The sequence below is a fragment of the Grus americana genome, chromosome Z (genome assembly GCF_028858705.1).
Source record: "Grus americana isolate bGruAme1 chromosome Z, bGruAme1.mat, whole genome shotgun sequence".
Classification (NCBI taxonomy): domain Eukaryota; kingdom Metazoa; phylum Chordata; class Aves; order Gruiformes; family Gruidae; genus Grus; species Grus americana.
Window position 1 is genome coordinate 55,106,969 of NC_072891.1, and position 14,616 is coordinate 55,121,584.

The following is a 14,616-nucleotide window of genomic DNA, read 5'->3' on the forward strand; positions in this document are numbered from 1 at the left end:
AATTCAGTTATTAATTTATTTTTCTGACCAGTCTTTTTTTGGGGTGGTTTTTTTGTTTGTTTTTTGTTTGTTTGTTTTTGGGGTTTTTTGGTGGCTATTCATTCTCACCCTGCTACCCAAACGACTAAACAAATTGGCAAACTGTAGAGCTGAAGTAGATGCTGCTAGTGCTGTTCTACTGATAAGGTCTCATTTGACAAGCTGGTTCTTTCAGCTGTCCTCATACAGGGCTGCATTGCATGAATACACCCTTTTTAAAATCTTTTTCTTGTGTTGATCACTTTTCTGCCTTGTTCTCAATTGAGAACATGTTTTTCAACCCACTGAAATCAAGCTTGAGCTTAAGGGTCCTTGCACTTGGATAAACCATCTCAATAAATCACTGTCTAACAACCCAAGAGGAGAATCAGGCCTATTCCCCTCTAGCCTCAAACTTGCTTAAACCCCAGCTTGATGTTTTGTTCCAAGATGTTACAACATCCTTTCTCTCTCTATACCCACACCCATTGGAAAATTAACCTCTTCCCCAAGGACAGAGAAGGGCAATCTAAGTCCCTTGGGAGTCCAGCCATGACCTTTTTAAAAGTTAGAGGCCTTTCCTGTCTGACACAATGCCCAGGAGGGAGTACACAGCTGAAATTGCATGAACTGAGCTTGCCTTGCAACCAGCCCAGCCAAGTGATTGCCAAATACAACTCACCATCCACAGCAGATGCTTATCTACAACCTGCAAACACCGTCTCTCTGTGTTGAATCTGGGGGTTGGTGCAGCTTTGGGGACAGGTATCTGATGTAAGGTTGATGTGCACACTGAGAACTGAAAAACTATTGTAAAACTATTCTTTGCATACAGCTGCTGCATGTCCTCACCACCTTCTGAGGCTTCTCATTCATTACCTGTGTTTGTGCATTTTTATTGTAGCAAGTGTTTGTCTTCACATACAAAAATACAAAAGAAAGAGGGTGTTATGCTGGAAACTAACTTGATTATCTGATACCTTCCCTGTGAAACCTTGTCATGGACTTCAAGTAGGGCCTCCAAGGTGCATTAAGCCCTGAAGAAATGCTCTGATCCAGGACAGAGTTAGCAACTGAGGCATTTAGGTGCATCCTAACTGGGAACACATCACCTTCACAAGACTTCAGTTGATGAAGACCCAACACACAGTGAGGTCTGCTGAGAAATAAGCAGAAAAAGAGCATGTAAGTTTCATGTCTTACATGTTTTGCCCCCTCTCCCCTGGTAAAGGGGCAGCACTCACCACTTTAACCCCCTCCAAGACCCTGAGTGCCATGGCAAACAGCCAGGATCGCAGCCTTTCCCACTCACATGTTCAGCCCTGTAAACCCCAAGAGAGCCAACTGGAACAACTCTCTGGGACAAAGATGATGCTGTTGCTATCCCTCCACCTACTCAAATCCCTACCACCAACTTTTGGCAGTCACTTTCTACATTTTTTTTCCTTGCTTTTTATCCCTCAAGAATACAATTCAGCCCCCAGAAAGTCAAACACAAGAGCTGTTCAGCCAGAGGAAAGTTTCAGTTGTTTTTCTTGGATGACATGCAGGATTTGATGAGCAAGAAAACAAAGCAGTTTTAGGGCCTGATCCAACTCAGAGAGTGCTCCCACTGCATGCTGTCTGAAAAAGGATGTCAAGACACAGATCTCATGCTGTGGCCAAGAGATTTCAAAGTTTCTTAGAGGAATACTTGACAATCATTTATTTCTAAACCAGGCACCCAAGTCCATTAACTATTCTGGAAGAACTCGGCATTGGTAGACAGTATCAAAAGCAGACAACAAGCCATTACAGAGGAAGCTGTCTGCAGGAAAAATATGGGAGTTCCTATATGTTCCAGGTTGGGTCTTCAGACATGAGAGTTAAAAATACACACAGTCCTGGAAGATCCATTACTGGTTTTCCATGCTCTCGGCAAGGAGCCCAAGGACATTTCTGGTACATGAGGTGGGGGCAGGGGAAATGCTGAAAAAGGGAAGAATAATTTGCAGCTCCACCAAATACATCATTTGATACAAAAGATAAAGGAGGAAGCCTCTTGGGGGCTACTGACAAGACAGAGAGAGTTAAAGATAAGGGGAGGTGGGGGTATTCCCATGTCTGTAACACAAGCAGTGAAATGTGAAAGAAGGAACGAAAATCTCCAGACAAAAGATTATCATTGTGCTACAGAAGTATCCAAACTGTTGTGAAAAATCAGGAAAGAACAGCATGAATTGGTTAATTATGCAATAGGACATAAACTCCTACCATTCATCCCTAGTGTATGGTTAGGAAAAAGGCAGTATTTCGCAAATTATGAAACATATTGCTAGTCCTGAGCTATTTTAAATTTTCTTCATTATTTACTGAAATTAAATGCAAGCTAAGAAGTTCAGAAATATTTCTTAATATGCTTTTGCCTCAGGAAAGGTCACTTGCTGCAGAATAATTTATTCCAATGGGGATGATCAATACCTTTAACCTGTAGCTCTATTTCAGCCATCAGGTTCTCACCATCAGCAAATTGTCCACAGACAGTTTATTACACTGCAGATAAAACACAATTTAAGTCTTAAAGACACTTGAAGCAAGCAATCCCTGTCTTAAAGCAAGTAATCCGTATTCCTACCTTCAGTTCAGATATCATGTTCAATATTGAGATTGTAAAACTATCTGGAGTAATTTTGTCTCATATCTTTTCTCAGATGCATCCCCTGCAGGCCTCAGGCATGGGCATTTTGGGTCTGCAGGCAGGAACGGCTGTGGCCTGTGAGTCAATACCTTTTTATGGTGAGCTGTTAAAGAAATGGTGAACCCATAAGATCTAAACCACAATTATGCAGTTCTAAAGAGTTGCTAAAAGATTATATGACATGATCTCCAGAAGGAGAAAGGAAGGCATAGGGTAAATCCCAATTTCAAATTTCCTCCAAAAGACATGGGTCTCTCAAAACCATGGCACATGGAGGTCAGCTAATATTTGTCATGGATAATAGATCTTACAACAGTTTCTCCTACTCCGGGTCCACAAACACCATCAAAAGAGCCTGAACACTTTGCTATGCCTCAGTTTCCTCCCTTGGGTCCTTTATCTGCCAAATTCTGCAGGAGACACATTGAGGTCCACAGCACTACACAGCTGAGGATCTTGGCCAATTGGTATTTCTAGGAGAAGACCAATCACAGGCATATTCAATGTGCACTCTTGCACTCTTGCACTGCTCTGAAAGAGTGCAGGTCCTTGCCAAACACAGCCATGGCAACTCCTTACCATAACTGGTATGACCTTGGAAGGACTTGCTCCTGAACTGGAGGAGAAAACCCCTGAAACCCAGTTCAAACCCGCTCACAGAGTGGTTTGATAAGAGGCTGGGTGACTGGTAGCTGGTTTTGTGCTCAGGTAACACTGGACCTCAAGTAGGTTGAAAAACTGTCACTATGTGCCTGGGATGTGAAAGTCCAAGAAAGCAGGACCCTGGTCTCGGGTGGTGCCTCCAAGTTCCAGCCTAGCACAACTAGCAGCATCCGGCACACCTCAGGTCGACGCCGGTGCTTGCTAATGGGGTATAAATAGAAGAAAAGAGCTCTGGGATTCATTGACTAGACCTGCAAGGAAACACAAGGCCACTCTGTCTGCGGCATGTTCAGACCAGCTTATTACTCTGTCTCCTCGTTAATGAAGAGATATCCGTTGGCTGCTAATCCAATAGTCGGGCAGCCTTTCAGGGACACATGCAATGTTAGAACAATTTGTCATTTTACGCCCTCTTGTGCTCCTGGGTGGTTTGTTTAGCTTTCAGGCCCCCAGAGCAGTCCTAAGGCACTGTATTATCCTGGGCACATCCTCTCCCTCTTGATGGGGCTTTGCAGGCCCTACAGAGACTTAGAAGGAAATAAAGGTCCTGACACTTGCTTATATGCCTTCTCATTCCCTCTGGGTGCCCACACTGGAGGGAAATGCCTCTCCAGCACTGTCATCCTTCAGAGACTTTGCATTCCGACTTCCTCCACCATGCCCCTCCTTTTCCAGAGAGTAGCATGGTGCACCCATGTCAGTGACAGCATCCAAAACCTCCCAAAAGCTTCTGGACAGCTGATCCATTGTGGTACTATATCGTAGGCTAAAAAAGTTATTTTTATATTATTCAGTAAGGATCCTTCTTCTCTGAAGTCAAGACACACAAGTATGTGCAGCATCAGCAAGTGAGGAGTCATATTTTCTTTCTTTCTTGTTGTCCTCCTTCCCATACCATAGTCAACACAACCAACGTGGCTCTTGTAACAGAGCCTGAAAGACTCCTAGAAGCAGCACACCTGAGGGTGAGTAGCCCACTGTGGGAACCAGGACCTCCATGTTCACCAGCCACTCACACTCAGGCAGCTGAACCATTCTCAGCTCTTGGCTACCACAGCAATGCCACAACATGCACCCAAGCAGGCTGCTTCAAGGCTAATTAGGTACCAATGAGTGGATACCACAGCAGTGATGATATACCCTGCAAGATGAAAAGGAGAGTTGGGGCAGGGCTGCGAACAGCAGAACAGATCCCCAGCCAAGTCTGAGGAGGAGACACCATGTGTTTTGTGCCGCAGCAGCTTCTGGAGGACTCTCTCAATCAAAGGAACAGGACAATCCAGGTCAGCCTGACCTATGAAATTCGCAGCCAAGGCCTTCATTGCCACAGGTGGAGGAGTGGAATTACCTAACTGTAGAAGAAAAGAAAGCAGAGACATCTTTTTTAAAAAAAATTGCTCTGATGAAGCACGGACTGCCTTCTACTTGGCTATCAGCTCCTTGATTGCACAAGTGAAAGAGAGGTGTATGTAATTTCTTATTGTCAAAGTGGACAAGCTGTACATTCACTGATTTATTTTAACCCATAATTTCCTACCATAGAAGCTCTTCCTGTTCTCATTTCCCCTTCTTATGCAAGTCCATTCTGGCTGAGATGATCTGGGCATGACATAGAATAAGCTGGTGATGAGCTGACTATTAACCCAAGAGGCTAATTCCCCCATAACTCCTCCAGTGTTAGAGAAAACCACTATTTTTCCATTGACACATGAATATGCAAGAAACAATCTATATTGCATAACAAAGGGGCCAGCTACCAAAGCTGCATCTTGCAGTCAATAGTCTGTGAACCCTATAGGTCCATAGGTGCCATACTAGATCTGCTTATTCTGGGTGGAAGGGTTGGACACCCCAGGAATGTCTAAAATGGTGCTGAGTACATGTGTTTAGGAACCTGAATCACACTCAAATTTTCTGTAAGAGTTTGCAACCAAAAATGGTAAAGTCACTATGGGAGAAGACAATCTGACTCCACCCAGGAGAACATCCCACAGCTTGTCATACGTCACTTTCCAAGAAGAATAGGCTCCAGTACTTTGCTGCAATTTAAAAATAAATCATGAAAGTGTAATCTAAGTAGGTTCCATAGAATTAATATACAATGAAATCGAAAGTCTTTTAATTCAGAGTGAACATCGTCTGATGCTAATTATATTCTTCATTCAGGAGTCTTCAGTCTCGGACAAAGGAATATTATGATACAAACTGAAAGGTATTTAATAATGGTCATCTGATAAGGAAATGTATTCTGCAGGCCTTGTTCTTGCTGCACAGCTGGTGTTTAGGGGCCAAAATCATCAGCTCTGGTCAGCAGTTTGAGGCATCAGGTAGAACATAGGACCTTGCAGGTATGGGCAAAGAGGGAAAGAGCCAAAAGTCACTGTGTCCTGAGGTCTTGCTGATGAGGTGTCTTCCACATAGCTCAGGTTCCTGTGCCAGATGAGCCCCACTCATACTCCATCAAGGCCTAGGGTGGCATCTCAGGGGTGTAGATCAAGGGTCCCAGCTGTACAGGGATGACCATGTAAGGCCGGGTCCATTAGGGCTATTTCAACTCCTGAAAGAGCAGACATGCACTCCAGCAAGCCTTTCCTAACCAGAAGATAGGGACAGCGTGTGGTAGATCACTGTAGAGCCAAGAGTGGCCTGTTTGCTTTTGCCATGGGCAGCTTGCATGGTGCCTCACATGTATCTCATGCTTGTGTCAGATGCCATGCATAGCTGAGAAAATAATGGTCTAACTGCTGTGCAAAGAAAGGCAGAGTCATCCTGAGTACTGGAGCTAGAGCACTGGCATGTGCAGTATATCATCTTGACAGCAAGAAGCAGACCAACCTGACAGAGGGCAAAACGATGGGCTTTGACCAGCTCATAAAACTTTCCCCATGCTCCATAATTGTGCTGTGCAGTGGTCCAGGGCTGATTTGGATCTAGTTCTCCTTCAGACAGCTGCTCAATGATTTTGTACAGGCTGTCCTCTGCCCAGAGCATCCCCTCAGAGGAAGCAGGTGAATCACGCAGTCTTTCATCATCATGCTCAAAGCATACCACATTAGCTGTTGCAAGGGGACACCTTGTGCCATTGATCTGGGATCTGATGACACAGAGATGGCTGGATAAAAAGTTGTGCTTGGACCTCCACTTTCCTGAGTCAGGATGAGTGGCATGATGGTTAGTCCCTTGCTTCAGAGACGAGTGCCAGGGTGATCTTGGGCATGTCACTTAATGTATTGTGTCCAGTTCAGTAGTCCCCTCATGAGTGGACCAAGGATACATCTCCAGCTCATAGGTCTAATCCAGTGGTGGTGAGCACTGGGAGACTCCTCCAGGAGACTCCTTGCCTGCATAGAGTCAAGAGACCTTGAGAATTTCCTTGGAGTCATGTATGTGTCTGTGTATTTTTTTATGGATGCAAAACAACATTGGGGGGCCATGTGTGTGTTCACCACTTAGACTTCCAATTGCCTTTGTGCTGCTTGCCTTTCTCCTCATATGCCCCTCCTTTCCCAGTAGCCTGTAGACGGTCGTCTCCTATGATGGCACCATAGCTGTCCCTAGCCTGCCAAGTTCCTTTTCCTGGATTGCTGACTGTCAGCAAAGTTGCATTTGCAACTTTGTGTACCCAGGAACTTTCAACACCCACTTGGAAAACTCTCTCCAATCTTTTTATGATAGAGAGATGATGTCCCATGTGCTTTATTTCCAGGACAGGAAATGGCTGTCCATTGGGAAGAGAGATGGCACAGCCACATCTTTGGCAGTCTGTGCCACGGAGTGACACAACATGATTGCAACCCAGCAAAAGATAATACTGTAATTGCCAGTGGGCCAGCTCCATTGAGCAGACTGTATTAGCACACCACTGTAGAAATGACAAGGTCATGGACTGCAGTTCTTTAGTATCATAGATAACCACACCATGCCACCCTGTTCACCAATTTATCATGTTACAGCATAAAACTACCTAGTTTTTCTGCCCCTGTAATTCCAGCAGGGAAGTGCTCGCACAACTTTATTCCTTTGGTGGTTAAAAACCAGACTAATTTCCAGCCTAAATTTAGACACCAGATTTGGATGCTGTTGCAGTGTTGGGAAAAGTTGAGAGACTTTCCAACAGGGTAGCTCTAAAGGCAAGGCCGAATGTTTTGCTTAGATTTCAGGCATTTAAGAGAGTAAGCAATGCCACCTACTGGCACCAAAATGAAACATTTAACTACTCCAGTGGGTTGGTGCGATGGAAAGATCATAAAGGACAAGGCTGTCACTGTTCTTCAGATGGTCTTTTGCAGCTGAAAGCGAGGTGGAGGCAAACAGGAGCTTTTCTCCTCACAAGCGTTACTCGGTTGAGCTCTGTAGGAAACATTTAGCAGCTGACTCGCTTTCACCATTTGAGAATGCATTGTGAGGAAAGCAACTAGACCTGGTGATGATGTGCAGCCTGGATGTTAGGGTAGCCCCTGAACATCCCCAGAAGGTGAACATGCAGACATTAGGTGAAATTACACCCTTGCCAAGAAATATTTGTGGGTGAGTGCAAGCTGGGTATAGGAAAAGCCTCTGAGGAAGCCAAGAATCTCATGCAGATTCAGGGACTGAAGGATCAGGACTTCATTTCAGAAAGAGAAGTCATAAATGGAAATTTAAGGCTATGCCTCAAATACTGAATGGCTTGGTGAATGGGCAGCTGGGCAATTCCACTCTCGTAATAAATAACACATGGATGAGGAAACATTTGTGAATAATAGGTTTAAAAAACATGAAGAGAAATAACAAAGCCTGTAACTAAACTAAGGAAGTCCCTGGTACAGGATATTCTTGAGGCAACTACCACTGTTTGTGTGGGTTCCCCCATTCCATGTCCAGAGGTCAAGTGCACTGAGGTAAGCACTTACACAAGAGTTAATGCATCAGTGGAGAGCACTTCCAGGGAGTTGATTATTTCCCAGCCCTGCTCCCTTTGAAGTCATGAGAGGAATGTAGGGTGCCGCAGCGTGCAGCTGCAAAGCTTCCTCCTGCTTCAGAGAGTACACTGGCCTCCAAGGAGTAGGGGAAGCAAAACCGGAGAGACCACTGCCAACAGCCGAGCCAGAGAAAGTCAGCTGTGTTCCCTGGCAGGGCGAAGGAGGATGCCAGAACTGGCATTGCACCAAAAGCCCTGGGAGGGCAGACACCCTGCTTTTCCTTCAGCAGCTGCCAGCCTGCCTTTCTCTGACACTGTAAAAGGTAGCTGCGGCCATTTTGTCAGCCCCTGTTCTTGCAAGCGCAGGTATTGCCCCAGGCACCCAGCCCAGTGTCCCTGGCTGCACCAGAGAAGAGCTTTCCCCTTGATTTGCCAAGGTTTTCTTGGCATGGTGTCCTCCTTTATGTCCTGGGGCAAGGATAGTCGAGTTGTAGCACAGACATAAACAAAGTAAGTATATGGGCATAGGACCAGGATGGGTCCTGCTGAAGGCATGTCCAGTCACACTTTGCTGTATAAGCTAAATGAGACAAAGTTTACTGCCTCTGCTGTGCTCCTGGGCTTCTCTGGACAAGTGCTGCAGAAGAGAAGGAGCACGGTGGCAGCAGAGGTGTAGCACAGCCCAGGGCCAGCCTTGCAGACTCCAGGAATCTCCAGCCAAGCCAGAAACCACTAGAGGATTCTTACACCTTCCTCTGCAGCACTCGCTCCTCATCGCCACTGGAGTCATACATAAGTCAGTGTACCATGGATCTCAGCCAGCTCCTGCATTCTTACCTCTCACTTCTGGCAATGTGGCTGTATGAAAGCACTCAGTTATCTGTCCAGTTTTTAATGCAAGAAAATGAGTGTCAGGTCTAGAAAGGGGGCTTTGTCCTTGCCTATTTCCCGTCTCCCAGGAGACACTGCTCTCTGTCTCATTCATTCAGTGTCATCAAAGAGCAGGGCTTTCAGCAGGTGAATTAAAACAAGGGATATTCGTGCTGCTCAGCCATACCCTCTGTCTGCCCTAGGCTCAAACAGAGGCAGTTTGCAGCTTGCAAACACCTGAGATAGCTGGAGACAGACAGGGAAAGGGGCTGCACTGACCCCAGGGCTGCGACCAGGCTGTTGCAGAGGTGCACACAGAGAAGAGCAGTGCCTGCCAGCTTGCAAGAGGACATGCCTGTGTTTGCCCCCTCAATCAGAGGCTCAGCAGCAGTGGCCACAGCACACCGGAGTTCCTTATTCCTAACAAGCCCTTCAGGTGGCCACCTTCCTTCCAGCACCTCTGGGTCCCATTGCCCTCTGTCACTGTCATCAGCAGGGCAACATTGTCAGAAATGTCTAAAACAGCTGGACTAAGGCAGCAGCCAACGATGATGTACTACCACCATAAGGTGTGGGGTCTTGCATCCTGAAAGTTTTCTTTATAGCTCACATCCTGAATGGCACTGCTGGTGAAATATATGATCATGTATCTTTAAGGGCTGCTCTTGTTTTGTGTTGGCTCCCCCCTACACCCTCCTTGCCCCATTTTTGTGGGCTGACCAATTGTACAGCTAGAAAAATCAGTAAAGGTGCTGCTAGGTCCGTGGAAAAGACTTCCTGTTGCATTTAGTCAGCCATCTAGAAGAACTAGCCCTACAACATCTCACTAATGGGATCCAAGTGTAGTAAGAAAAAAACAGGTGTTACAAGAAGGGAGCCCAGAAATGCGCTATAGCAAAGAAAGGCGATGGGCAGCGGGGAAGGAGGCGAAGCAGAGCAGAATGTGGTGCATGAGATCCTACCAGCTGCTGTCAGTTCTTTCAGCCGGTGTGTACATCTGACTGCAGGTGTCCCTTCTGACCCCTTTCCTGTAAAATTAATGATGGAATTAGACACTGATGGTTCATAGTTACAGGTCTTCCTCTTCCAGTGCCCTGGATGCCCTGTGCTTGTCCATGATTTTTCTGCCTGCCTCTAACAGGAGAAATCAGTACCTGAGCTGTGAAGTAAAAATGGTCCCCAAGAATAACAGAGAAGTACTGAGAGTCCCCAGTGACTATAAACACAGAGTAAAATAGGTGAGGTCACATCAATTTACACAGTGGAGTGTCTTCAAATTGTACTATCACTACAATTTAATAAGCTGAACACTCAATTAAATGCATACAGATAGTTTGTTGCTGTTGAATTCCCTGGCCAGCTCTTATTAATATTTTGTGATACCAGACCCTGCACAAGTTAATAAATTAGAAGAGATTACTACTAACTGCTGTTTAAATGGCTGAGATTGAACACATCTCTATAGATGCATTCAACCTCTCCCCTGCCACCTGTTCCTGAAATAATTAATTGCAAAGAAAAAAAAAAATTAACAGACCAACAAAACCCATAAAATCTGAAAGTGTGCAAGTCACAGCTTTTCTAATGTTGTTATATTTCACACCAGCCTCAGTTCGAAATGCATTTAGGCACAGGCTCTATACAGTTTTAGCTTTGACCAGGGCTAAAATTGCATTGAAGCCAAAGGAGTTGAAGTCATTCAGAATCAGTGCAGTCAAAGCATTGTAATAAAATATTTTCTCCAAGATGGAAAGTGGATTTAGGCAGTGGTTTGAAAGAGACAGGTTCATTTTCCTTCTCTGCCACATTATTTCCTGCATGATGTATCACTCTGGGACATAATAGGATGTGTATCTCATAGCCTAGTTGTTTTAATGCAACTTCAGGTGCATTGGTGGTGCAAGCTGAACCATGCTCAGATGAAACATGGATGTACTGCTTCATTTTGGGTCCAGTAACACCTTTCCACGAGATGGACTGGGCATCAGACTACAGTAATGTCTTGAGTTACCTAAACCTAAACTAAATCCCTATTGTACAGAGATCACAAGTTAGCAAGGTGTTTGCATATTGCCAGGATGAGAACTAAGGTAGTACAGTACCAGAGGAGCCTCAGACCAGACCTCCATGGGTAATGGAAACAGCATTACATCTGAGAAAGAGCCAGAAGCTCTCCTTGGATGCAGGGGGAAGAGGCGCAGAAAGACACCCCCCCACACTTTTCACTGCCCTCATGGCAACCTAGCAGGGCTGTCGCTCACCCGAGCTGCAGCAGAGCCCTCCACCTAGAGTCACCATCCAGGCCCTGGGACGATTTACCTGCCATGCACCCATCCCCAGGGCAGGCAGTGGCTTGTCAGCATTTAGCCACAAGCTGCAGACATTTAAGCACTGTCTGCTTCATTATAGCATTACGGGGATGAAAACCCAGGACATTCCCCAGATGCTACCTCTGCCCAGCTGTTGTACTCAACAGCCTACTAATTTCAATTCACCCACGACGCTTTCCAATATACGGCCTTGTTAGGTTGATGTTTATGGGTATGTTGAGCTGCTGACAGACCCAGCGCAGCACCAATTGTCTGCTGTCCTACCCAGTTCAGGAACTCACAGTTGATCTGGCAACACCTAATTAATTCCAGAAGGGAGGTGGAATTAGCTGCAAGCTATCAAGGGTAAGTCATCCACAGAGAGACTGAAAATCGTGCATGTGGAGATCTCTCCAGGCACAACTGGCAAGGTGCCTCTCATCCAGCTTTTACAAACAGCCAAGCATGGGCTCATACTGATTGTTTCACCACCATGTATTTTTTCATGAGTTTGGGAGAAGGTTTCAGTTATGATGCAAGAATGAGATCCGCATATCTCAGTTCTTTGTGAAAAACAGTGAACAATTAGTTCAACATGGTGCCAGCAGAAATAACATCACCACTTATCTTCATAGCCAAGGGCAAAAAGAAGCACAGGGAGTTAAAGCGCAACATGTCATCCATCCTTAACAAATTCAACCAGAGACCATCATGGAGCCCAGAAAAAATGCAATGCTCTGTTCTGGCTATCAGCACCAGGTATTATGAGTGGTGCCTCTGCAGTCTCTGCAGAGAGGCAAGGGGCAGGACAAGAGGTGTGATTGTGTTTCTGCACCTCATGTGAAGGAAATCAAAGGTGTAATGTTGTGTCTGAGCACACTGTCCTGTAATGGTACTTGAAGTGCCCGTGAGTAGGGACATTCAGGAAATTAGAATGGACATTTGAGGCTAGGATCAGAGCAGATGTCCAGTATGGAGAGAAGTGGAGAGCTCAATCTGTTTAGCTCTTTGAGAAGTAACTAAACAGGCATGATTGCAGTGCAAAAGTACCTCTGTGGGAGAGAAAATTCTGGATCCTGAAAGGCTCTTTAATCAAGCAGAGAAATGTACAATGGGAACTAATGGCTGGAAATTGAAGTCAGATGTTTACACTGAGTTTAGAAATATTTGTTAAAATTAAAGAAGAATTAACCATTTGGTGGGAGGTATCAAGGGCAGCATCTTCTGATTGCTCCTGGAAGAGCAAAGCTTGGTTCATCCATTTTACTGACACACACGCTGTTGGGGCAATGCAACAAATTTCCACCTGTAATGCAAGGCTACATGGTATACTGGCACCTCCACTGTACCTTTCTCACCTTTGATTTCCTTTACATTATGCTTCACGGGAGGTGAGTGAGGCTAGGCTGTTCAGCAGCAGCATTAGCAGCAAGCCTCTGGCCATTTCAGCCCACTAGAGGACTTTTCGGTTATACCATACTATCTCCCTTGGGGGAATTTTTAGTTTTATCTTCTCTCCTCCTTTTTTAAAAGGAAAAAACACCCCCAGGAGCCCTGAAATCTTAACCATATTTTTTCCTCATGGTTCTTGCTATGCTTTCCACACTTCTGCTCTCAGGAGAGTAACCTTCATTCCCAGCTCAGCCCTACGCTGTGAGAGAAGGACACCTTCAGCTGATTTACATCTAAGTGAGCACTTGTCAGAGTAAAGAATAAAGGTCTTACTGTGCAAAATGGCTCCTGTGGCAGTACTAATCAATACTTGTTTGATGGATTGCCTGCCAGGAGTCTTTCAGGCACATCATTTCGCTGCTAGACTTTCTGCTTGCTCACTGCTTAACAAAATAAATAGAGATGAATCATGGTATTTAACATAAAGCTCCAACTCAGAATCAAAGCTGTTTAAAATGCACAGTGGTTTGCCTCACTCCATCCTTCCTTTCCCTTTGCTCAAGAAGAATGTTAAGTCCTGGCTCTTCTGGAGGAGGCACAAGGCTTGAATGATAACCACTTCACCAAGGACTGCCCTTTTCTCTGCAATCAGTGATTGCATTCCTGACACAGCGCTCCATTCCTCATAGCCCCCGAAGCAGAAGCCAGTTGGGGAAGAAAGAATTGAGATGTATGCCTGTGTGGCTCATGGGAGGGTCATATTTCACATATGCCTTTCTTAGCTGCTGTGATGCAATGCACAAAATGTTCCCTCTGCTCCTGCGCCTATTGTGCTACTAATCCACGTGAAAGCTCCCACCACTGAACTGTCCCCACCTGCAACTGCATCAGATTTGAAACTACAAGAAGCAACAAAAAGCCAGGTTTTTCAGCAGTACTTGGCTTCTCAGTAATAATAAATAGGTGTTTGGCTCTCCAGAAATTCATATTTCTATTCAGAAACACAGTTGGTTGCTGATTTTTTTATCTGGCTTTTAAATGGATAACACTTTTCTTGAAACTCTATACGCCTACAGCCCACTAATAGCCTTGGAAAGGGTGAATAATCATAGCAGCAACTTTTTTTGGCCAAAGAGGAACATCAAGCTCCATCTAGCAAGTTCTGCCCCCTCTCTAATCTTGCCAACCCCATCACCACCCTGCGGCACATCTCAGTCATGCAGGAAGCTTGAAGCGATGCAGGATCCGTTTCTGGGCACTGAGTAACGACTCATGATTTGCTGACACACCAGCAAAAGACCTCAAGGCCAAGGCTTGGGGCAAGTGACAGAGATGGCCGTGTTTCTCCCATGCATCCACTGGTTGCCCTTGCCCCCGCACTCTTTGTGAGCCTCCCTTGCTGCCCGCTCCCTTGTCCTCCGACAGCCGGGAGCACTCGCCAGGCTCCTCTGAGCCAGACTTCACAGCACCAGGTTTCAGCTCCTCCCCACTTCTCATCCCTTCGAGCCCATTCTGCCTTTCAAGCTCTCCCGTGGCAGATTTCCTTTGCCTCTCTCCCAGAACACCATCGTCCCTTGGGCTGTGACAGGGGGTTTTGCATGCTGGCAGCACATTTTGAGCTCTGCTCTGGCACGCTTGTGGGGCTCCCACTTTTTCCCCTCCCTCACCAAGTGCAGCCATGGCCACAGGCACCCATCCCTCATCCCTGCCATGCCAGGCAGGCCCATGTGGGCACCCAGATGGGACATGAGCTCATCCTCTGCCTCTGGGGAGCATTGCCCATTGCT